The sequence below is a fragment of the Etheostoma spectabile genome, unplaced genomic scaffold (assembly GCF_008692095.1).
Source record: "Etheostoma spectabile isolate EspeVRDwgs_2016 unplaced genomic scaffold, UIUC_Espe_1.0 scaffold00001610, whole genome shotgun sequence".
Taxonomy (NCBI): Eukaryota; Metazoa; Chordata; class Actinopteri; order Perciformes; family Percidae; genus Etheostoma; species Etheostoma spectabile.
Window position 1 is genome coordinate 45,500 of NW_022602781.1, and position 23,281 is coordinate 68,780.

At 39.5% G+C, this 23,281-nt stretch overlaps 2 long non-coding RNA genes and 2 pseudogenes across 3 annotated transcripts; 2 read left to right on the forward strand and 2 right to left on the reverse strand.

Moving 5' to 3' along the window:
- Nucleotides 1–7,137: 7,137 nt before the first annotated feature.
- LOC116675176 (plasma membrane calcium-transporting ATPase 2-like) lies at nucleotides 7,138–8,520 on the reverse strand (annotated as a pseudogene).
- Nucleotides 8,521–11,608: 3,088 nt separating this feature from the next.
- LOC116675174 (uncharacterized) lies at nucleotides 11,609–15,197 on the reverse strand. Its single transcript, XR_004328308.1, has 4 exons — nucleotides 14,854–15,197; nucleotides 13,468–13,563; nucleotides 12,964–13,063; nucleotides 11,609–12,151 (listed from the first exon to the last, which is right to left on the reverse strand). It is a non-coding gene; the product is annotated as an uncharacterized LOC116675174 (long non-coding RNA).
- A 1,765-nt stretch (nucleotides 15,198–16,962) lies between these two features.
- On the forward strand, nucleotides 16,963–18,809 carry LOC116675173 (uncharacterized). 2 transcript variants are annotated; one of them, XR_004328306.1, is made up of 3 exons: nucleotides 16,963–17,007; nucleotides 17,202–17,348; nucleotides 18,759–18,809. It is a non-coding gene; the product is annotated as an uncharacterized LOC116675173 (long non-coding RNA). The 2 variants fall into 2 exon arrangements; XR_004328307.1 differs by lacking the exon at nucleotides 18,759–18,809 and adding an exon at nucleotides 17,737–17,822.
- A 464-nt stretch (nucleotides 18,810–19,273) lies between these two features.
- LOC116675177 (NLR family CARD domain-containing protein 3-like) lies at nucleotides 19,274–21,765 on the forward strand (annotated as a pseudogene).
- The last annotated feature ends 1,516 nt before the right edge of the window (nucleotides 21,766–23,281 follow it).

Below are 23,281 nucleotides of genomic sequence, written 5' to 3' on the forward strand. Positions count from 1 at the left end.
GCAGAATCCTAACGCATTCATTCACTGCCCATGAACGTGCTGATGAATGTTCCCTTAAAGTTGCCTGGATTTTGGGTAAACATAAAAAGCATTTACTGATGGATGGGTTGTCAAGGCGTGCATGAGCGCAGTAGTTGAAACCTTGCTTGAGGGAAAACAAAAATAAGACTTGTGTGAAAAAAATCCAGCAAATACCTAGTATGTCAGCATCATCAGCCACAAAGAAAACAGAACTAATAACCCAGGATGTGCTAGCTCAGCATGATAAAGCAATTCACAAGTCACCATGCATAGGCTTAGCTGTAGATGAGTCCACTGATGTGTCTGACAATGCTCAGCTGTTAGTTTTTATAAGGTTCTTCAACAAGGACAAGGAAGAGTTCTGAGAAGTTCTGTTAGGTGTCACACCCCTTCAGACACGTACAAGAGGAGAGGACATCTACCTGGCCATAAAGGAGATGTCAACAAAGAGGGCAATAGAGCTGAATCAAGTGGTTTCAATAACATCTCATCATTGGTGATGAACACGATGAGAATGAAAACTTAATCAGAGCATCCTCTTCCCATCAGCATCACATGCTCAGGGAATTCCTCAGAGAAGTTAATGCAGATGACCTTCTGCTACACAACAATGTAAGATGGCTCAGCAAAGGTAGGGTGTTTGAGCCAATTTGGTCCATCCGAGGGGACATCAGTATAGCACATAGCACATCAGTAAATGTGCTATATAAATACATTACATTTACATTACATCACAGCTTTCTTGGATATTGTGGCATTTTTGGTGGAGATCACTTCACACCTGAATGAATTGTAAAGCTACAGTGCAAGGACAATTCAGTTTGTGACCTGATGACAACTCTCCGCTCCTTTCAGAGGAAACTTGCGTTGTTATGGAAGACCTGCAGGGAGACTGTGCACACTTCCCACAGTGAAGAAACAGGTTACGGGTGAGAGATGTGTCTTCTTTTGTTGACTTTGTTGGCAGGCTCAGCCTTAGACAGCAGCTCACCCTGTTCATTCAGAACCCATTCCTCATCACAGATGTCAGGGGTTTTTCAAAGGAAGTCACACAGCTCTTCAAGTGGCCAAATGCTGGGCCTCTCCAGATGCAACTTGTCAATCTCCAAGCAGATGTGGCCTTGAAAGGGCATTTTGGAAAAACGGATCCTGACACTTTCTGGCTTCAAATGGTCTCAAAGTCCGCTTTCCCAGAACTGAGTAAAGTAGCCGTGTACATCTTTACCATGTTTGGCTCCACATACAACTGTGAGGCAGCTTTCTCCACAATTAACATCATCAAAAGCAAATATTGATCCAGGCTCACCAATGAGCAACTACACATGTGCATGAGAATGGCCCCGACACCTTTCCAGCCAAGATTTAAAATCCTGGCAGGACAAGCAAGAGCTCAGTTCTCTCACTTAGGAAGACAAAGTAGGGAAGTGGGAAATAAAAGGGAACAAAAGAGAAAATGAGGTGTTAAATCTGTTGAGATTATAAAATTTCTTAAACTTAAGATGTGAAAGGGCGTTAACTAAAAAGTAAAAGGAAACTCAAACTATACTTATTTCATTTTTATAAAATGTTGCTCTTTATTTTGAGATGCACATTTTCTCTGTTGTGTTTTATGTATTTATAATTTATTTCTAAATGCAGCTTTTATTTTATTTAAATTGATAATTGTTAGAGTAGTTTTTATTTATGATCCCTACAGTTCAACATATAAACTGACAATAAATATTATTTTAATGTACTTTTATTTTGACAGTAGTTTGTTGACTAGGATACTTACATATTTTCATACAACTATTAGCTGTGTTACTGAATGATAACGCAAGTTAGTCATTGTGATGTTGCGGACCTTTGCTTGACAAAATCTTCTCTAACTGGACCTCTTAGCATTTTAATTGAATACCCCTGATCTAAATGTACAACATAACAGTGCAAAGAGATGGTTCCACACAGGTGGTCAGTGGCATGGCGTGACATTAAAAATACTTTTAAGTACTAATGTCACAGAAGTCACTGAGAGTGAATCTTGTGTTTTTAATTTTATTATCATACTGCCGGTAGTCTATATCCACGATGTTCCACTTCCGGGATTGCTCCATTGCAGCTGAAAACTTTCAGCCGATGTCTGTCCCCTTCCTCTTTCTCTGTGTTGGTGTTCTAACCTCCGGTGGATTTCTGAGGACGATGGCTAACTGCTCCTCAGATCTCTGCAGGGTAGATCCAGACAGCTAGCTGGACTTTCTGTCCAAGTTTTCTGTTGACGACTAAAACTACTTTTGACAACAAAACAAGTTTCTTCCCAAGGCTATTTTGTAGCAGTACCGTGGCTCCGTCTGGCACTTAGAATTGCCCATGACGATTGTTGACGCTCTCTGGAGCTCTGTGCGCCGCTGTTGTTTTTTTGGTTCATAAAATGTACCTGAATCCACAAATAGGTAGAATATTAATACAGATATTCATTAAAGCCCATGTTGCAAGATAACCACCACTGTTGATTATTGGGTACAAAAAGCACTCAAGATATGTATATCATTTTTAAAAATGTCTCCAAATAGTTTTAAAAGTTAGTTTTTGGTCATTTTTGGTATTCGCTGGTTTATGGAGTCAATTCGGCAATGACGTCACTCAAGGGAGTTAAGTCTCAGTCTGGCACTAGAACTACAGTGACTGACTGGGATGAGGAAGAGGAGGAAAGGCCAGCAGCCGAATAATTACCAACCTGACAGACGTGAGAGGGCAAATGAGGAATTGTCAAGATTGTGGGGAAGTCTCCTTCATTTATCTCCTTTATTTAGCAACGCATTAGTGCATACAATGACTTTACTTTTTACTGTCAGTGAATAGCAGCGAGTGAACGTCAACGTTTTCTCTCGATCTAGTGACAGGGATCATGTCGTTAGTTCAAATAAGTACTGGTACACTTATCTAGATATAGGAATAGAAGGCATCCCGAGTGTTATTTCTAAGTGTTTACCTCTAACCTCCGGTGAAAACGTGTCGCTGTTTGGCTGGTGCTTGTGTGTGTGTGGCGGCGAAGCTGCGGTGGAGAGCAGCTGCTGTAGGCGAGTAGCCTCCGGGCGGGAAGCTCATACCGCGCACACTCGGGCTACTCTTCATTTATTTTTAACGTCGTAAATGAAAATAATGTCCAGGATCTCAGGGGAAAGAAACGATATGCGTGTCTCCATTTCAAACATCACTGCAGGTTGATTGTGGGCGACAACGCTGGCTACACAACGTTAATCCGCTAGCATCCGCACAGGCTAACTATAGCCAGTTAGCTTTGTGTGTAACGTAACAAAAACCCACCCATCTCGTAGGAGCAAAGCTTACTATTCCATTCAATACAATTATGGTACAAAAGGTGCACTAATGCCACATGTATGATGTTGACAACATGGATGCATATATAGGCAACACCAAAGGCAGTCGTAATATTTACCTAGCAGGCTAGGCTAACGCTGTTGTGCTAACGTCCGGCGGCGTAGCGTTAGCTAGCTCTAAACTTGTGAAAAGCTGAACAACATCCCCCGTCTAAGCTGTGTTTCACTTTCAGATCTTTGAGGTCTTGGTTACGTCAGTCTTTGAAAAATCTGCCTGCCTAACACGGACAAATTGTACCCACCTTCCTACCTAGCTAGCTAACCTACAGCTAGCTATACCGGTATGCTAGCTATAGCTATCTATCTCTCTCTCTCTAAATATATCTATCAATACTGTCTCTCTATCTATATGTCTAGCTATATACATATATACATATATATATATATATATATATATATATATATATATACATATATATATAGGTTATGTATATATATATATATATATATATATATATATATATATATGTAATATCTATAATCTGTTGCTGAACACTCTTTCTTACACTGTTGTCTTCTATCTCTCTCGTAACTCTCAATGGTCTCTCTAAGCTGGCTGGCCTATCGTCTCCCTCGTGTGACGTCATGCAATGCATTGTGGGAGAAAAGCAAACCACTGTAAAATATGACCTACTTTTTTGTGTTATTTTATGTTTTGTGATACTTTTCAATATCATATACAGTGGATAACAGTTTGAATGTTTATTACCACAATCAATAAGTGCAAATTCGTTGGAAAATTAAACCTGCAACATGGGCTTTAAATCTTACACTGATACAGCAGACGTTGCAATGAATCATTATCATTTGGAGTGGGCAGTGCATGCTTGACGCCAACATTTACAGAACGTTATCGTTCAGCCGTGTGGATGCTTAAGTTGTTAAAGTTATCGTTGTAGTTATCATTTTTGGTGTGAACGGACTTTATTGCCCATCAAGCTGTTGGAAGGCTTTACATGTGGAACCTCTGGAGAAGTAAAGCGTTCATTTACAGATCTTTATTTCATACCAGTGCCCTGTTGTGGGCATGACACAGGAGCAAAGATATAGGTGGCAAGTTAAAAGTCACTACTGCACAAATAGCCTATAAAGTTCTAATCATTATTCAGCATTCATGCAAAATATATTGTTTATTTGCAGCCTGCTAGTAAATGTGCTTCTAAAGATCTTGACCACAACGCCCCCAGTTTGGCTAGAAACTTTGGTCATCCCTATCTCGCCTCATTTACTATTAAAATGATGTCTCACCTGTCCCCACAGGAGGCTGCCGAAACCCAGGAAGATACACCACAGCCACTGATTGATGGGCAGACCAACACAGCTGAATGGTTTCCCAACAAACTGAATGACGATCTACACGAGGAAAGAGATGTGACATCATACAGGAAATCTTCAACAAAAGGTGGATATAGCAATAGAAAAGAATTAATAAAGTGGATGAGATGATAATGAAAAAAAAAGAGAAAGAGCCATCATTAAATCAGAATTAATAGAATAATCAATTGTTTTTATTTTAGTTTTAGTTTTAGTTTTTTAATTAGTTTTGTTTATCTTCCATTAACTTGAAAACGTAGCAAATTAATATGCATCTGATATTTGAATAACTCAAATTTTACATTATTATATTTACTAATAAGTTCACACCTTATTGTCTTTTGTTATAATTTATGTACTGATCACTGTATTTACTGCTTTATAATTTGCTGCTTTGTAACATTTATGGCAGAGTAACTCTGCCGTAAATGTTACAAAGCAGTGTGATGACATCAGCTACAATCATTACCATGGTGAAGCCAACATCTGCTTTCTTGAGCCTGGGCCCTCGTTTGTTCTGTCCCCGGTTACCGGTCCTCCAGCACGGTGCTGTCGATCATACCTGAGATGTTGAGAGACAGAGACAGATTTTTCACATGTATGGACCAAATGAGTATGTGCCCAAACTTTAATTGCTTTTAAAATCGGTTTAAACCCATTTTTTCCCCTGCTGTGTTTATCACTATTATTTGATTTTCATGTCTTTGCCTCTGAATTTCTATATATATATATGCTCTATATATGTGGTGCAGAAACCAGATGTGGATGGGGCAGGGCTGGGGTAGTGCAGGAACCAGGTAGGGGCATGACTGGGGCAGATAAGTGGTGCTGTTGCGCTATGCTTCTCTTGTAGTCCTTGGCTCTGTTAATTCCACTTTTCAGGTGAGCTCCAAGCAGCCCTCTGAAGAGTGTACGGACATGGCTGGTCATCCTGGGTTTCTGGTTAGGGAAGACCCAAATGATTTTGTCCAGTCACATTTCCAATACAGAACTTGATGTAGTCCAGTACTCTTCCTGTGAATGTTTCCAGCTCCTGGTGTTCAAATAAGTCCCAGTCCGTCTGACTGAAGCAGTCCTGTTGGTGTGCTGGTGGCTATACCATTTAATTTTGGTAAATAATGTTCATAGTAAGTCATAGGCTTATAAATGTGCATTATGATTTGCTTATATTTCAGAACCCCATCCAACTTCACATGTAACATCAAATACAACTTCATAGTTTACTTCATGTTGGAGTTGTAAATAAATCTTCCTGATCTCAAAGTCAGACATCTCCCTACAGCTGGCCGGTGTTTTCAGCAGCCATTTTTCAATAGTTTTTACAAGCTTATTGCCTATATTTTTGTAATATAATAAACACCGTTACACTTTTTGAAACCATTTCAGCTTGTGTAGGCCTATCTGAACATATTGAACACACCTTTAAAAATACCGTGATAAAACTGTTACATCCCTAATTTGATGTATACATGTCATTAAAGTGCTTTAAATTGCCTTGTGTCTAAATTGCACAGTATGAATAGATTTACCTTTGCCTTACCTGTCTCTATCCCCATGTCTGTTTAACCCGTATGTCGGTCTGACTGTCTGTCATGACCTGTTTAAAGTGTTAAAGTGTGTCTAACCTTTGAAGTGTGTTTGTCCGTTGGAGATGATCTGGCAAGGACTCTCACATTTGGCCAGATCTTATCGATAAGCTCCTGCTCAATCTGCACAATCTGAAACGGCCCAGGATACACATGACTATGTCCACTTTTCAAAAAAGGTGTAAACACAGAGCATATACAAAATACATATATTGAAATAAGATGAATTGAATAAACTGGATAAACAAAATCCTGACAATGACTTAAATTCAACTAAAGGCAACTCAGACTAAATAGACTCAAAATCAAGCATTTGTACTGTATCAATTTGGAGAATTGATAAAAAATTAGGCCCTACATCATACTGTTAAGTCCCGCACATACTGTATGTAACTTGAAAAAGCTACATTTCTAAAAGAAATCATTTAGCTGTCAAAGTACACCAAATTGATGACACGACACCACAATGAATGTGCACAAAAAGCTGTAGACAAATACGCACACACACACACACACACACACACACCAAACTCATAAATATTGTAGACTGCAACTCTACCAAAACTCACAGCTGATTAAACCTGGACATAGTCCGGGCAGAGCCTTTTGATGGGGTATTTGCATGTTCTCCTCCTGTTCTCATTGTGTTTGCATGAGTTTTTCTTCTGTGCTCTGGTTTCCTCCCACCATAAATACATGCATTCTAGGTAACTACTGTTGAGTTAGTCAACAGTAACTTTTTTTTTACTGAGCAAAAGATGCCAAAGTTGTAAAAACTGGAATGATCCAAGAATAAGCCAACACGATTGTGGCGTGCAAAATTTTTGTTATCTTCTGTGCTACGGATGATAATAATCACTCTCAACCAGTGGAAGCTCTACTATAGCTAAGTGCATGCTTTTTGTTGTCTCACCGTATTTGGCTTGCGCAATGTCTCCGACGACAATCTCAGACACATTGATCTGGATCACCTCCCCCCCTCGGACAACGGTGAACTCCTGGTCATGCTCGATGCGGCTCTGGAGGCCGCAGAACTGCTTTTCTTTGCTCCAGTTGTTAAAGGCTGTCACCAGGACCACACACACCACCGACAGCAGTATGGCCCTCACCTTCATCCTCCACGCTCCAGAGGCTTTGCCACAGTTTGAACAGAGACAGCGCAGGCTGGTGCAGGCACAGGAGTTTTAGCTTTTTGAACATGTGTTCCCTTACTTCTTTACACACTCAATAAGTGCAGAATGCACAGAGCTCCAAACAGCTGGGAATTAAAGAGCAGGCAGCATCAGAAAAACAGTGACAGTATGATAATGACATCCAAAAACACACTTTTACTCAGTGGTTTCTGTGAAAAGAGAAATACTTTAAATGAGTATAAAGTTTCACTCAGTTAAGTAGGCAGTTTTCATTGTGGCTCAGGACACATACCCATTCTCACTGCTGCAAGAATGTGGACAATGTGGTTCAGACGACCTCAGAATGTGCTTTTAGTGCTGTCCTGAGAGTACCAACGCCCTGAGAGTATTTTCACCTATACTTAGAGCTGTCCACTTGTGATCTGATTGCCTTAGATCAGATTTAATTAACTGGTGAAAATAGAACCCCAGACCACAACAACAGAAAAGAGGGAACACATTCTGACCATCAGTTGATCTGACTGTTAGTGTAAAATGAAAATAAAAACTTACTGTGTTGTATATGCATGGGTGGGTGGTAGAACGACAACGCCAGTGAAAAGATGGCTTCCAGCATCAGGATGACATCCTGCAGTACGTCCCACACTAGCTCCACAAATGTCTTTGGTTTTTGTAGAGGGATGTGGTTCTGGCCAAACTCTTCTCTTCGTTTGACGATGTCCTCCGATGTTCCATTTAAACCTGCAGCAGGAGACAAAAAGGCAACCTCAGAGACAAGTCCTCCTCTGATCCATTTCCTGACTTTATATTAAACGTACCATCTTTTGATCCAAGTTAATGGCATAAGTGTTTCAACATTTCTAATCATTAAAAAATATTTTAGGCTCACACTAGATTAAAATTACCATGAAAAAGTAGGAAAATATTTTATATTTAATATGTGAAAAGCTAAACATGGCACGTCATGTACCCCTATGGGAAAGGGATGGTCCTAAAATGCACTCTCCATCTGAGTCCATGCATGTCCTATTGCAGGGCTGCCAACTTTTCCAAAAACCTTGGAGTGAGATTTGGGAGGGGCCAACCCATATTTTTCCGCGTACCAAAGCAATTTCTTTGGGTCTTTATCCTTTAGGGTTTAAATTGGGATTTGTTATATGTGGGGGGATGGGGCTCTCCCTAGGAGGGTCTGGGGGTATGCCCCCCCAGGGAAAAAAATCGAAAAATAAACCATTAAATGGCACTTTCTGGAGAGTTTTTTTGCAAAAAAAAATGGAGAAATCAAGTCTTACATGATATGTGCAAAACTGTAGGGTTAAGAGCCTTTGTGTTGTTGTAGTATCAACAGGTTTTAGCATTCAGCATTTACATTATTAACTTCTTATGATATAAGAACTGACCCACACAATGTGCCAAACATAATGAACCACATGAAGAGACAGGAGCATATGTCAGCAACAGCTGAGAAGATTTGGGTCTATGGTGAACAGGTCCAGGGGTCCCTGGTGTAGGGACCAGGGACCCAAAGTTAAATTAATGTTGAGGGATCAACTAAGACCACTGAAATTCTAAAGAATGAGAACCAATGAGTTACATAAATTCTAATCCTTTAACCTTTGTGCCAAGGCTCAGTAATGTTTGGCCCTCATCCTCTGGCCCCACTTACTGTTTTTACTTTTTTGTGAAAATAAAGACTATTTGTTCATTTTAAAAAACATCAAATTAATTATTTACAGTTACATTTTGAGATGCAGAGGTTAGAGATGCACTATAGTGGCCCAACGTTGCAGTATTGTATATATATATATATATATATATATATAAATATTATAGTATATATAGTATAGCTCAGGTGTGTTTCACCAGATTTCTGCTCATATTTACAACTTTGTGCACATAACTCCTCCCATCTCTGTTGTCCGAGATGTGGAGAGTTGTAATATAGTATATTTAGTATAATATAGTATATAGTATAATATAGTCTGCTGTACATGTCATTCCTCCGCTGATATGGTGGATCTCATTCAGACCGTCTGACAGACGCAGAGGCCCATTTGGGTCTCTGGTCTCTGACAGAGTTTAGAGGTGGCATGGATGCAACGAGTCACTGCCCCCCCCCCCCCCCCCCCCCCCCCAGAGCGAGTCCAATAACATGAACTGAAGTTGCTACACTACCAGCCGCGCTGCTCACCTCTATTGTTACTGAGAGATTGGACACGAAGCGACGGACGGGTCTGTAATACTAAGAGCTCATACCTGAAGCCGGGGAAATGCACCTGGGATGGCTCGTGAAAAAAAGGTTCTCATTTTGCGACAATTTGAAAATTCCACAGACAGGGAGCGCTCTTGAACCCACTCACAGTCTCTGAAAGCACAACTAGTCGATCACGAGTGGCTCAACAGGTAAAAACATAGATAAACTCCTCTTTCATAAATTTGACCGACCGGGCTGACACTTAAGCGTGAGAAATCGGGGGTGTGGCGTGTGCGCGTGTGAAACCAGTCAAATGCGTGTGTCTCACGGCCAATGCGTGAGAGTTGGCAGCCCTGCTATTGTCCTCAGACGGTTAAGACTTCGGCAGATCCAACTGTTCATTAGCTAGACATCCGTCGTGCATTAACGTTAGCTAGCTAGCTAACTGACGTTTACGTACACCCAGCTACCTCTAAAGTTACCTACCTAGCTAGCTACGTTAGTTCGGAGAAACGTCAGCAGTCATCATTAAATGATTGATTAAAGTTACTGCACTATGAATTATTCTTAATTGCAGATAATTTCATAAAATACTTCGGACGGGCCGTTGGATTAACTTACCGCGTTTTTGAACATTAAATGGCGTGTTAGCTAGCTAGCCACGTAGAACTTGCTATCATCAACGTTCATTTAATAGTTAACTGCCGTAACATTAATGTTAGCCTCGGTTAATTTTAATCTGACATTAGCTACATTATAAAGATCTATATCTGCGTACCTTTCACTTTAGCTACTTAATATGTGATGCAAAATTAAATTAGGCTAGCTAGTTAGTTGTTAATTTTAAAATGCCGAATGCACCGCTCTGCTGCCGTCGGACCAACAGGACACGCTCAGGCCGAGGTGTGTCCAACGGTAAAGTCAGAGGGTCAAAAATACCAAATTGCAAATAATTTTCCAGATGGAGTCACAGTTATATTCGTGACCCCGTTTGTTTCAATCAATTCAAAAACGTTAAAAACTGTTAAAGTAACAATTTTGTTTATCAATGTTATTGTTGAGTTGTTCATTGATATTAACCCCAGTAAGCACACATACGTCGGCACGACGTATTGGCGATGTAATCAAAATACGGCGGGGATATGTAGTAGTTTGGTCGTTTGCTCACTGGCACGACGTCCCCGAGACGTCGCTGTATACGTTTCTGCGACGTGCAGCCGCTCTTTCCACGACGTATATATATTTACATCGTTCTAACGTATGCCATACGTCGTACAGATGTAGGCTCATTACATCGTTCTAACGTATATAATACGTCGTACAGATGTAGGCTCATTACATCGTTCTAACGTATATAATACGTCGTACAGATGTAGGCTCATTACATCGTTCTAACGTATATAATACGTCGTACAGATGTAGGCTCATTACATCGTTCTAACGTATATAATACGTCGTACAGATGCAGGCACATTTACATCGTTGTAACGTATATAATACGTCGTACAGATGCAGGCACATTTACATCGTTCTAACGTATAATATACATAGTTCCAACATCCACTTTACATTTTACAGATGCAATCTCGGGCACATCTTCCTGACATATGTTATACGTAGAATAGATGTCAGGAAGATGTGCCGATCAATTGATCTTGCATTAACCCATTTAACACAACTGATCAGTATAGGTCATACGAAATTACTTTAAATATCTTTACTAAATTACATTAATTGCTAAAGTAAGAGATAGGTCATACACAATTACTTATAATACATTTTATTTATGAAGCACTTTTAAGGGTACTCAATTTACATAGTTCAAATTATTATAGAAAATAGCACACTATAGCACATTATAAGCTATTCTGAAAATACAAAAAATTATCATGTAGCTATATTTTGAGATAATTATCCTACTTTTGTCTATACTAAGGGCTAAAGTACAAAAACACTAGTAAAAAAGCTTAAACCAGTGTTTTGTTTTTTTAAGTCTGCCACTGTAAGCCTCCCCTCAGGCAAAGAGCTGGGGCACGCACGTTTCCTGGGAACGGTGTGCAACGGCTTTAGTCGTTTTCTCTCATTTGGTGGCTTTCTCAATTATTGGCTGTGTTACTTCCAGGTGATACCCAATCAGAATCAGTTAAGCTAAAAAGTCAATTTATCCATTTTTGGATGCCAATGGATCATGATAATGTTATTTGAACCCAAAGACACTGACCAATTGAGCCAAGAATAACATTTATTTATTTAAGAAAATTCATTACTTTTCTTAATCTATAGGAGTCACTGACATATACAATATTTTTCTATTTTGACTACATACTTCACAACAGCAGTGTGTACATGTTGGAGAACAACAACTAATTCTCACACTATATTGTCCACTGTCTATCATAATGTCAATTATTTCAGTAGCTAAAAAAGGGCGTCTCTGCTCCAGCCTCTTCTCCAGTCTGTTGCCAGTCTAGGAAGTCCTTAATAGCCTACTCGCCTTCAGACTCCGGAAAGTAGGATTCCTCTGTGCTGCAGATGTGGCAAAAACAAAAGATTTGGGTTAAGTGCTTTATTCAAAGATGTATCTTTTAATGCATGGAAGTATTTTTTTATTTCATTTTTTGTTTCTTCTCTTTGTTTTTAGGAAGTGATTGAGTTTTTTTGCAGATGTGAATAGAAGACCAGCTTCATTAAGTAGAATATGGCAAGCCAAATGTTGTTAACATAGTTATATTCTCTGCAAACTTTTCCTCAGAATCTCCAATTCAGCCTTTTCATATAATTGAACAGTAAGGCCATTTGGTCAGTAGGGGGTGCTGTAGTTTGTGCAGTTTCATTTTGGATGAAGTTCAAGATCTACAACAGGTGGGTTGTTTACACTAGAAAGGATACAGCTACGGCCAAAAGGTTACGCAAAAATTCTGCTTAATCTAGACCAATATAATTACATATTTGTTATACTTTCACTGAGGAAAACACGTTTCGTTCTTCTGGAGTTTTAATTCAAATCCCGATCTGTTTCCTGAACTGAACTACTCGTTTTGGTGCCTAAATTTAAAAGTTTTGTCACCGAAGCCGTGTCCCATCTAGCCTCAACCACTGTTAAAGCGCCATTCTGACAATATGTATTTAGATCACTTTCTAAATTAAAGCTTTAAATAGCATGTTATACATCGTCCCATAAAATATGCTGTAACATTCTCTATAAAAGGGCTAACATCAAGGTTTCATGGTAATCACAATGATTTAAAAAGTATTTACTTTCGACACCAAAAGTGCCATTTTATGCTGCCCTCTCTTTACTTCCTACTTCCATTTTCAATTATATTTTTAAAACTTACCACAGATGATTTGGCAAAGTAATGACTGGGAATATGGCAGCTTTCCGCATGTCTCACATGTCCTCTTGGTCATCATGGCAGTTGAGAGCTCTGAAAAAGACTAACATATAAAACATTTTAAATAAGATAAAATCCTTAATTAATCCCACAGTGGGAACATTTTCAGTGATACTCCATCAAAGGGAAAGTGCAATGACAAACGCATCAGTAAAAATGCAAGAATAAAGCAGTTAAAACAGTTAAGGATACAGATAGAATGTTAAATAACACCGTATTCACAGTATTGCAGGAGTTATTGATTTTGCAAAATAAGGTGTAGATAAATGTTGTACATGAGTAAATTGTCACATGTGTGGTCTACTTGGAGCAGTGTTGATTATAAAGTCTGACAGCAGCAGGAAGGATCTGTGGCATCTCTCCTTCACTGCACGTTTGGAAAACTAGAAAGATTAGGATTACAGGTGTTTAATTTGCATCATACAAAAACCTAATATGACAACATACCTGGCTCTTTTCACTCTTTTCACAATTGTGGTATGATGTCCTTCATCTGTGCATTGCCTTCTGTCACAACTCCTGCCCACGTCTTCTGATCTTCCACTATATATACACACAACATACAACATAAAAACAGACAAACTATGTGAAAGCTATCAACAAATATTGTTCTTTTGTGAGGATAAAGTATTTTTAGTATTGCAAACTATTGTTTTGAAATGAACACGGTGTATTTCTGACATTTTGTAGAAGATGGTGGATATTCTTAGCAAGAACCACTTATCTAATGAGGGATAACTGGTGAAACAAACAGTTTACCAAAGTTACCCTTGCTTTAAATATGAAACGAAAAAAGTACCAATCAAATTAATTGTGATATTGATGATTGTGAATTTCAATATGTCCATTGAACGTGATTAGTCTTACTTAAAGCGGTTTATAAACCTCTAATGTCAGTTTTATATAACTAACGTTAGGTAGCTAGGTTTATGGTCAATTTAGCTTCAACAAAACGTAAAACAAAGTTATGTGACTGTCGGTAGTTAGCCAACAAAAACGGTCACCATCTAATAACTGATATTTTATGACCGTTGGCACTCCGAACAGTTTTTAAACCGTTTTTAAAATCAATTGTTAACCAGATTTAATGTTCATGCCGAATGTACAGAAAATAACCACAGTCTTACTAAACTGTTTTAACTACATAGCTAGATAGTGCCATTTGGTGATAAGCAGGGTAAAAATAAAACCTTATTATCTATCACAAGTATTAAGTCCGACCGTTAGCAGGCAATTAGACGCCCCCTGAACTTCTTCACCTTTTAAAAAATAAATAAAAAATAATGGCTAGTTGACATATTAGCTATCACTATATTTCAAATTTACCTTACCATTTGATTTGATAACAAGTATTCAAGTCTTAAACTGTTCCCAGTTGAGGTTTCAGTTCCATTTAAGCCAATAAAAGAAAACTAACCGATACAAGCAAAGTATGACTGAGGTTACTGTTAGCTAGCTAACGCTAGCATCAACGGTAACGATATCGGGTAACGTTCAATTATGCCTAACGATAACGTTAGCTAACGTTAATGGCCTGTGTAACGTTAACGTTGTGGTTGGTTAGCTAGCTAGCTAACGCTAGTGAAATTGGTAGCGAAATTTGGTTAGCTAGCTAGAACACTGGTATTTTAATTTTAAATGAAGTGAAAATCACGGCTGGTGCGATGTTGGCCTGATCTAAAGGCTTTAATATGATACTTTAAACCATGACATGGCGTAGTTAACTTAGTAGCTAAAAATAGCTTGTTATTTGCCAAAAGAACACCAACTTCCACATGCGAAAACGTCGAAATATTGTTTTAGCTAAAGTTATTAAAATGAAATAGTGCTTACCATAGAGTTTAACAACAACGAAGCAGTCGTCCCTCCTAATCCTTCGTCGACTGGCGACTTTTTTTCCTTCCTTTGTTGACAGTGGCGCGAATATGTTGCTGGGCAGAATTCAGATTTACTGTCCATCACATCAACAGTGTGTGTAACGTTAAGACGTCCAGACGCTCAATAAACGATGCTTCCAAATGACCCGCGAACAACTGAGGAACCTGTAATACATTTTACCGACATATTTAATACGTTGCTGCGATGTATAGATTTCTATCACAATACGACGTCCAGGCGCTCAATTAACGATGCTTCCAAATGACCCGCGAACAACTGAGGAACTTTTAATACATCTAAAAGACGCATTTAATACGTTGCTGCGATGTATAGACTTCCATCGTAATACGACGTACATACGCTCAATTACCGATGCTTGCAAATGACCCGCGATCAATTGCAGATGAAGCGATCAATTGCAGACGTCGTGCCGACGTATGTGTGCTTACTGGGACGTAGCCTACATTTGATGAAACCTGCAGCGACGCAGCCATTTCTGCCAACTAACGGTTTCCTGAGGAGGGATAAGGATCTGCACACACAAGAACAAGAATACAAAAATAAACATGTTCTTTCCAAGGCTCCTTTTTAATTTATATTCTGTATTGTGTTCACACTTCACTGAGACATTGCTGCAAATAGGCTACAATTTCTTATAAGCATGGCAAGAGGCATGGGACGGGAGAGGCAAGTTGCAGCCATAGAAGGATTTTTTTAGTTTGCCTAAAATCTGCATTTATTTTAGAGACGGACATATATTTTTTAATATTAAAAAACAACAACAAAATGTCAAGTATTTTATTCATTAGCATGATAGTTGACGCAAGCTTTTACTTTGAAAAGTAACAGAGATAGCCTATTGTTTAAAGTATTTTATTCTAGATGCGAGCTTTTATTTAGAAAAGTAGAAGCTCGGGGACGGCACCAGGCGCAATGGCAGAAGGATTTTTTTTTGATCATATATTTGTTTTATAGATAGACAAACAGAACATTTTTTAAAGTATTTTATTAAGAGCATGATAGTCGACAAGAGCTTCTTTCATTCCAGATGCAAGCTTTTATTTTGAAAAGAAGAAGCTTGGGGATGGCAACAGGCAGGACGGAATGACATGGGATGCTCCAGGCTGCAGCCATACACTCTTACTTGTGACACACGTATACTAACAATGGGATTTCTTTCACAATAAATGTCTGGAGAAAAGAGCAGCCTCGCTTTCACAATAAGAGTCTTACCATCCTGCTCTCAACCATTCAGCCTCTTTTCTCTCAAGTTAACAACTCTTGAGTTTATCTTTGTTTCTGTATTTATTGATAATTTCATAACAACGTTAATATCTGTATGGCAGTAATGTAGTGAAAGGCCATATGGTGGAGTCAGCCTTAGTTAGTTAGTTAGTTAACTACTAACTGGTAGTTGGTTTCTGTGGACAGCAGGTGGTGGTGTTGCTTCAACAATGAGCCGAGACTCCAACACACAACAGCTGTTTGTCTCATTAGCACTCAAACTTAGTACTTTTAATGAAGTAAAGGATGCAAATACCTGCTCCACCGCTGCCTGAGGAGCATTTCAGTTGAATGCAGGACTTTAACTCAGTATTTGGGATTCTTCTCCAAGACTAGAAAAGTATTAAATAACAAAAATAATTCATTTAAATAAGAACACTTTGTCTCTAAATGCAGACTGTTATACAATCAGTTATATGTAGATATATGCACACACACACAAACACACGCGTACACACACACACACACACGCACGCACGAACGCACGCATGCACGCACACACACACATAGACGTATGTATGCATGTAGTTCATGCATTGTTTACATTCCATAGCCATAGTTTTTCTGGTCTTATAACGCAGCAATACATTTCTCCTTCTACCTATGCATCTGTCTAATATCACTTTGTACCTTTCTGCTTATTCATGTTTCTGGTTGAACATAAACTGCATTTTGTGCTTTGTACTCTGCGCAACGACAATAAAGTTGAATGTAATGTAAGACAAACAGCTGATTTCCACTAAATTAAGGGGGGGGGGGGGGTGCAGATCAGGATGATTAGAACAGGAAGAGGTGAGTCAGCTGGAAACTGAAGGCTGAGGCAGGGTAAGTGTTAATCCAACATTTATTATTTTACTCTCAAAGTCTCTGAGTCTGTTTTCTCCCTGAGGAGGAAAGAAATGTTAGAATGATTGACAGTATGATTCATGTGTGTGTGTATGTATATGTGTGCATGTGTCTGTTGAAACTCGATTGTTGTGTTGTGAGCTCCCAGTCAGTGTTGCTGTTGTTTCTCTCAGACTGACTTCAGATCAAAAGATGAATGATTTGGAGGAAGAGGAGGACGGAGCAGAGTCTGTAGTATCAGGCTGTCAGTCTACGAAGAGTGACCGGTCCAGAAGAAAACCTCCAGACTTTAGTAAAGAATCTGGACCCTCAGACACAAAGTAAGAGACCTGATACTAACTTTGAATCCTTTTTAATTATTGGCAGCAATTTGTGTAGCGTTCCATAATTGTCTTTTTAAAGATAATATAAGGTGTTGAGGCTATCCTATGAGCTTCGACATGGACAGCATGGAGTCCAGGTGCTGATTAATAAAGAGCTGTGGCATGCTCACGGCTACGGTGAGAACCGTGTGTTTCCCCCCCCCATCCACACCTTTCCGTCACTGATCACCACAACTGTAAATATAGGCTAACTAACTCTCAGTGACATGCCACACTCCCAAGTGGCTGAAATAAAGAACTACATTATCCAAACTAAAAGGTGGATGCAAATGGCTCATACGTGATGGTTAAAGTAACATTCATAAAAACCTGTTGGTGTTTGCAGAGTCCAGAACCAGAGACGGAGACCAGAGTCTCTAGTATCCGGTTGTCAGTCTATGAAGGGTTACCAGTCAATGCCAGAACCTCCAGGTCACAGTACTGGACCTGGACCCTCTGACAGATAGCAAGAGAACTGATACCAACTCATTCATGTCTCATTCCTCTGCTAATAGTAATAAAAACATACTGACCATAAGTCCAGATAGTGGACTGATGGATGGAGAGATGCCAGTTTACATCCTGGGAATTGCCAATGTGCTTTTGAGCAAGGCACCAACCTCCCCAACCGCTTAGGGTGCCTGTCCAGCACTTTGACATCACAGCAGAGTGTAAATTATATTTTCCCCACTGTGAATCAATAACAAGTATAAGGCTGAATCCCATTTCTCCATCTTACCCCTTACCCCTCACCCCTTAGCCCTAACCCTTATCCCTTGCCCCTTAATCCTGTTTGGACAACAGCGTCATATTCAGTTATTTATTTATATATTTTATAGTTATGTTATATTCACGTTGGTGGTGCAGAGGCAGATTATTAGAACTATAACTTACATACCACACACATAAAAAGGCACTCAAATGTGTAAAACTAAAAAAAGACACAAGACCACAAACAAAGAAATTAACTACAGCTATTCTGATATTCCACAACAGTCTGAAGCCTGTTGGCTTGGGGCCCAGTGACAGGCTGGAGCCTCATGGCATCTACCCTTTTAAAGGGCCTAGAGACATGATTGGAACTGCTAAAATGATTATATTTTCATCTGAACACAAAAATCACGTTAAATGTGAAAAATCTAATCAAATCAATTAAATTTAAATCTAAATTTTGTGTTTCACAGGGACGTTATGTGTATTGGCATAAAATAAAAACTGGTTAATCAATCAATCGCCAATGACAACCACCAGACCTGCTGTAAAAAACTCCTTTTTGCCGAATTTGATGATTTAAAAACTGTAGAATAAAACATAAAAACGTCGAAATAGCATTCTCAGTTTCCAGTGTGTTGCTGTTTTTCCTCTCAGACTGACTTCAGATCAGAAGATGAGTGATTTGGAGGAAGAGGAGGACAGAGCCCCCCCCCCCTTGTGTGCAGACAGAGAGAAAATACTGGGGGGAACCAACTAAAACTACTTCTTCTTCATTTTGTGTCGGGTAGCAACCATAAAATGACCTAAAACGTAATTGCAATTCATTATTTATTCAGCAAATAACGTTTCCATCAGCGTTTATCACATAAGCCAAATATCATAACATTTTACAATTGCTCACCTTTGAAGGGGAGGGATCGAGTTGCCAGTTTGGTTCAGTGGATTAAGCAGGCTCAAATATACTCAGAGGTTTATGCCTTGATGCAGAAGACCAGGATTTGAGTCCAACCTGTGATGATTTCCTGCATCTCTTTCCCCTCTCTCTCCCCTTTTCACCTAGCTGTCCTATCAATTAAATGCAGAAAAGCCCCAAAAAATACTCTTTAAAGGGGAGGGAGCGGATGACAGCAAGTATAGTAGGGCAGACATCTCTGCAGAGACGTGTAAATATGACGTAAAGATTTTTCATTAAATTGCTGAAGCAGTGGCGGATAGCATTTCTAGTTTTCTGTGCCAATGTCCTGATTGTTTTTATTGTTCTGTTGGTTTTGTGTTTGTGTTATTAAGTCTTATGAATTCGCTCCATATAGTGTTCCTGAAGGTTAAAAACAAACATCCGTGGACAGTACTGATTAAACGTTAGCAGCAGACAATAAAAAGGGCAGAAAATGGTCAAATGAAGATTTGGTCCAATTCTGTGTTGCAGAATATTTGAATTACATTCATGTCTTCATTTGATAGTTGACAAGATACAGAAAACAGTATGACTTACAGAGAAGGAAACAGTCCGGGCTTGAACCTGAGACTCTCTGTCACATGCTGTGTGTCTGAGACTGCTCGGGTACCTCAATATTCAGACTACTTACTACTAACCCCAGTTCAACCCAAACAGATCAAGCTAAGCTGCTCAAAGTGACTGTGAAACAGTAAATAGTCATCTCTCTGCATAGTCATCTCTCTTTCAGGGAGGACTTTTACTGTGAAGGAGCTGCAGTGAATGTTGAGTTGTTTTAATGAACAAACTACAGACAGATCACTAAATGGTTACTAAGACAGTCGGAGAGAAAATGCAGTAATTAGTGGTTATGAAAGCAGGAGAGTTGAGATTAAAGTAACAGTTTAATTACAGACTGAATTCAAACAGAACAGTAACAATACTTTTGCTTTTCTCTGAGCTTTGAGGTTTTTTCAAGTCATTTTATAAAGAAATGTGTTGACAGAAAGAGGAAGAGGGGTGATGTTTGAGAGGAGGAGCAGCCGTCCTGCTGTGCTTTGTGTCAGGACGTCCTGAAGGATCCAGTCTCTACCAGCTGTGAACACTGGTTCTGCAGACAGTGCATCACCTCATACTAGAACCAGGCTGCTTCATCAGGAGACTGGATCTTTCCCCAGTGTGGTGAAAGATCCAGAAAAAGTAAGACTGTCCATCTGTCGGCTGATGTCTTCACGTCTGAAAACAGGAATCTTCTTGTGTCCTTAATGAATATACATTTTGTATTTCCTGACAGTGTACGTTGTTAAACATGAACATAAGACCAGAGTAAAGGGGACATATGAACGTGTGACTGAAGGAGCTGATCAAACAGGAAGTGGAACCCTCCTCAGCAGGATTTACACTGTGGTCTACATCACAGACAAACTGAGTGAGGAGGTTAATACCCAACATTAGGTTCTACAGCTGGAGACAGCTCCCAAGATGAAGACCCTGGAAAAACCTTCTCAGTGCAAAAGTTCTGTCTGGACTGGGCCGAGTGTTTTGAAAACCAAGATGTCGATCTGGTGATTCCTCTTTCCTTCAGGGAGCTGAACCTGATCAAAGATGAGCAGTTCAGTCTTCTGGAGCTGCTCCATGTTTTCCATCCAACATCACAGGAGGTCCCCGCAGAGAAACTTCTCTTTGTCTTTGATGGCCTGGATGAAAGCAGACTTTCACTGGATTTCAACAACAATGAGGCTGTTCATGATGTCACACACAAGTCCTAAAGTCAAATTGCTGTTGACAAACCTCATCCAGGGGAAGCTGCTTCCCTCGGCTCTAGTCTGGATAACGTTCCGACCTGCAGCAGTCAATCAGATCCCTCCTGCGTGTGTTGACAGGGTAACAGAAGTACAAGGCTTCACTGACGCCCAGAAGGAGTAGTACTTCAGGAAGAGAGTCCACAGGAGCTGATGGAGGCTGACAGGGAAGTTCTTCTGAAGCTGGGGAGGCTGGCATTTGAAAAGCTGGAGAAAGGAAACATCATGTTCTACCAAAAAGACCTGGAGCACTGTGGTCTGGATGTCACAGAGGCCTCGCTGTACTCAGGAGATTGTTCACAGATCTTCAAAAGAGAGAGTGCGGTCTTCCAGAAAACAGTCTACTGCTTCGTTCATCTGTTCCACTGTTACACCAACAGGATCACACAGGTACTCAAGGACTTCCTGGGAAAAGACTGAGCCTGTGACAACAGTGACCTAAATGATGGCGTAAAAATGATGAGGAGTAAAAATGGCCACCTGGACCTGTTTGTCCGCTTCCTTCATGGGCTCTCTCTGGAGTCCACCCAGAGACTCTTAGGAGGCCTGCTGGGTCAGACAGACAACAGTCCACAAATCATCTAGAGAGCCATCAACAACCTGAAGGAGAAGAAGACCAAAATTTCTCCTGACAGAAGCATCAACATCTTCCACTGTCTGACGGAGATGAACGACCACTCAGTTCATCAGGAGATCCAAGAGTTCCTAAAGTCAGAGAACAGATTAGAGAAGAAACTCTCTGAGATCCACTGCTCAGCTCTGGCCTACATGCTGCAGATGTCAGAGGAGGTTCTGGATGAGTTGGACCTGGAGAAGTACAACACATCAACGGAGGGAAAACAGAGACTGATTCCAGCTGTGAGGAACTGCAGAAAGGCTCGGTAAGTCCATTGATTATCAACACAATAAATTAATGTAAAGCTGACGCCATCAGTATTAGAGCAAAGATACACACTTTACACACATTGAGATTATAAATCATGCATGAGACACCACAAAAAACGGATTTTAATATTTTTATTTTACTAATTTTGGCGATATTTGTGTTACTACAAACAGCTCTTGAACATCAGTAACAGTTTATTTATTTATTTGTTTATTTTTCATTTATATATTTGACAGGGACAATGCTCAGCTCCTTAGCAGTACCATTATTGGCTATAAGCTAATTTTCAGCCGTATTCCCTGGGCAGGAAACAGAGAATAACATGTCTGTCAGAAGGGAAATCTAACACAGTAGTAAAGACAACAATCACATGTAACAGTATTAAAACTTGCCCATTATAAGAACAAACAACAAAAACACTACTTTGACAACAATAACCACAACATGAAGACAACGGCAACAATACAATTTCACAACATTAAAACACAACAACAATATACCAACAATAAAATCACAGAGACCACTACAACATGACTTCACTACATAAAGATTGGCTGTTTGGGTTTATGTTGGATGGGAGCATGATTGTGCTGATTTCAGCCATGATTTCATTTTTAATTTAAAACCAGTAAAGTTATTAAGTTCTCTGATCTCGATTAGTGCTGAGTTCCAATATTTTGTGGCTCTAACAGAGAAGACTGATCTGCCCGATGTAGATCTGTTCTGTACTGCACAGTCACCTATGTTGTTTGTCCTAGTTCCCCTCCCAGGGCCTGAACACAGTGACACAAACTCATTTAATGGCAGAGCGTTCAGATCACTGATTACGTTATAGACTAGACTAACATCAGCAAGAAACAAAACTGTCAAAGGGTATGAGATTATGTCTTTGGTTTATGTTACAATTATGGTAACTAGGCTTATTTTTTAATATTTTTATTTTTATTTTTAACAGTGATATTTTTATCACTGTCACAGTCATAATTTTTATTATGATATGAGTGAAATAAAATCAATGACTGCATTAAAACCTTTTCTGCATGTAAAGTGAACAGATTTATAATGTCTCACAAACATAAACAAAACACAAAACCTCAACACGCTAATTGGCTTATAAATGGATTGTTATCTTCTTCATTTGTTCTTCATTCAGATTGACAAGCTGCAGATTTTCAGAGATCAGCTGTGCTACTGGGACCTCAGCTCTGAAGTCCAACCCCTCCCATCTGAAAGAGCTGGACCTGAGCATCAACATCAACCTGAAGGATTCAGGAGTGAAGGAACTGTGTAATGGATGGAGAATTCAGATTGTAGACTTGAGACTCTTGGGTCAGTTCATGTATTTTAATGTTGTCCAGTGTAATTTATGAAATTTAAATCCATAACAGAAGTTTTACATTTATATAAGTTCCCCTGTTTTTTGTTTTTTGTGTCTGAGTACAAATCACCACAACTCTTTGTTAGTTTTCAGTTTGAGCAGTTTGTCTCCAGATGTAGTCTGGACTCAAACTGGATCACTGTCAGAAAACTCTAAGATTTAGTTTTCATTGCGCGG